The following is a 3101-nucleotide window of genomic DNA, read 5'->3' as shown; positions in this document are numbered from 1 at the left end:
TTATGGGGTCTCAGACGAATATTTCGAGTAGTTACAAACAGAATGACGAAATTAGTATACCCCCCATCCTATGGTGGAGGGTATAAAAATCAATTTGTGTTTGTGTGTTCCTTATAGACTCAGAAACGGCTGAACCGATTTTCTTGAAACTTTCACAGATGGTGCATAATGATCCGGTGGTGAAAATAGGGTACGACATTTACCTAGGGGGGCTGCCCCACCCTAAAACCTACCAAACATATATTTAGGCCAATAACGACAATATGGGACTCAAATGAAAGTTAATTAGGATAAGAAAACGTATCGGATATCCAATTGTCGTACCAAGTGTTAGGGGGACCATCCCAAGCCCCAAAACACCCCTAAATCGGACATATTTACAAACCATGCGAGTAGAATACAAAACTGGACTTATCTACTGACCATGGGAATATGGGGCTTAAATAAAAAGTATTTGAATGTAGAATTCGAATCTGATATCCAAATATGGGACCAAGTGTTTGGGGGCCGCCTCTCACCAAAAACATCTCCCAAAGGGGACAAATTTACTACCATAGCAATATGGGGCTCAAATGAAAGGTCTTTGGGAGTAAAGCACGACTTTGATATCAATATTCGGGAAAAGTGTCTATGGGGCCACGCCATCCCCACAACACCACCCAAATAGTAAGTATTTTAATGAAATGAAATTTGACACAGTGAGTTCTGGTAGATCCCTACCCATTTCTGTGTAGTGTGGTTAAGATCGGATAATATTTGGATATAGCTACCCTATAGACCGACCTCCCGATAGAGGGTATTGAGGCCATAAAAGATCCATTTACTACCCGAATTAGATGAAATTTGGCACAGCGTGTTCTGGTAGACTCGTACTCATTCCTATCAAATGTGGTCAAGGTCGTACTATATAGACGGATCTCCCAATATAGTGTAATATAAAAGGAGCAATTTTCATCCTATTTCCATGAAATTTGGCACAGCGTGTTCTGGTTTCATCGAAATCAGATAAAAAATTACTAATTTATTGCCTCAAACTTTAAGTCTGGAGATCGGTCTAACAAGCGGCTATATATAACATAAATCCGATTTTATGAAAAATGTTGGAAATTGTTTTTATACCCAAGTTATCTGCAATATTATAAATATACAAAAAGAGGTATTTATTAGGTACTAGTTGACCCGGGCCCGCTCCGCTGCGCCTTCTTTTACTTTATATGGAATAAAAGTTTCCTTGGAATATTTATTTTCGAAGATCTTTTAGTTAAATACCATGCTAACTTGACTAAGAGTTTAAGAATATATGTGCCTTTATCTGAATCCCATATGAACTTTATTGGTCTACGAATTTAAGTTTGGATGTAAGGTGTACTCCAATCTTAAAATACTTCATTTCAGCCCGATATTCTCATGATTTCTGATTAAGTGGTGTTTTCGGGGGAGAGGTGGTCCCCCAGATACTTGGCCCTGAAAAAATATCAGCATCGTGCTCTTCTCTCAAATACCATTTATTTAAACCCCATATTGCCATTGGCTTAAGAGGAGTTTACAGGATGAGGCATTCCCCAAACACATGGCCACAAAATAGGTTATCAAATTCGTTTTCCAATCTCAAATACCTTTCATTTGAACCATATATTGGCTTGGTCGAAAAATTTTTTCCCTTTGGGGGTGTTTTGGGAAAGGGGTGATGCCCTAAATACATGGTCCTACATTTGGATATCAAATTCGTATTCTACTCCCAAATACCTTTTTTTGAGTCCCATATTGCGATGGTCAGTAAAAAATTGCTGTTTGTGGGGTATTTTGGGAAAGGGGTAGACACCCAGAAAATTGGTCCCGAAAATGGGTATCAATTCTTGCTCTACCCCCCAATACCTTTCATTTAAGCTGCACATTGACATGGTCGGTAAATATGCCCGAATAAGGGGTGTTTTGGAGATTGGGGGGTCCCCCAAACACTAAGCCCGGAAAATATATCAGCAACGTGCTCTATTCTCATATATCTATGTATCATTTATTTGAACCCCATATTGCTATTGCCCTCAAAATTGGATATCTAATTCGATTTCTAATCTCATTTAAACTCCTTATTGCAAAAGTCAGCAAATATGTTCGGTTTGGGGTATTGGCCCTAAAAACTATGAATATTTAGCTCCACTCTCTTTAAGACCCAAATTGTCTTGGTGAGCATATACGTCCTATTTGGGGGTTGTTATGGTGGTGGGACGTCCGCTAGACAGTTGGCCCCTAATGTTGATATCAGATACGTGGTCTACTCCCACATACCTTTAATTTGAGCCCCATATTTCCTTAGTCGGCAAAAAAGACCGACTTGGGGGGTGTTTTGGGCGGGGGGCGGCCACTCAGTGAGTTTGCCTTGAAAATATATATCGGATTTGTGTTCCACTTTAAAAATCCTCTTATTTGAGCCTCATATTGCAATAGTCAGAAAATATTTTCTATTTGGGTGGTGTTGTGGGGGTGACGTGGCCCCATAGACACTTTTCCCGAATATTGATATCAAAGTCGTGCTTTACTCCCAAAGACCTTTCATTTGAGCCCCATATTGCTATGGTCGTAAATTTGTCCCATTTGGGGGATGTTTTTGGTGAGAGGCGGCCCCCCAAACACTTAGTCCAATATTTGGATATCAGATTCTAATTCTATATTCAAATGCTTTTAATTTAAGCCCCATATTCCCATGGTTACTAAATGAGTCCAGTTTGGGGAAGGGGTGGACTCCCAGGAACGTGGTCCCACAATTGGATATTAGATTTGTATTCTACTCGCAAATATCTTTCATTTGAGTCCCATATTGCCATGGTTGGTAAATATGTCCGATTTAGGGGTGTTTTGGGGGTTGGGTGGTCCTCCTAGCACTTGGTCCGACAATTGGATATCAGATGCGTTTTCTTATCCTAAATACCTATCATTTGAGTCCCAAATTGTCGTGATTGGCCTAAATATATGTTTGGTAGGTTTTAGGGTAGGACAGCCCCCTAGGTACCCCATCCGAAATTTGCATACCAAATTTTTATTTGGTAGGGCGCCCCTTGTCATTGAGCTTAAACTTGAATCGGGCAGCACTCAGTGATTTCTGA

This window comes from Stomoxys calcitrans, chromosome 1, assembly GCF_963082655.1.
Source record: "Stomoxys calcitrans chromosome 1, idStoCalc2.1, whole genome shotgun sequence".
Lineage (NCBI taxonomy): Eukaryota > Metazoa > Arthropoda > Insecta > Diptera > Muscidae > Stomoxys > Stomoxys calcitrans.
The sequence above is the reverse complement of the archived record's forward strand: the minus strand, read 5'-3'. Positions refer to the sequence as shown.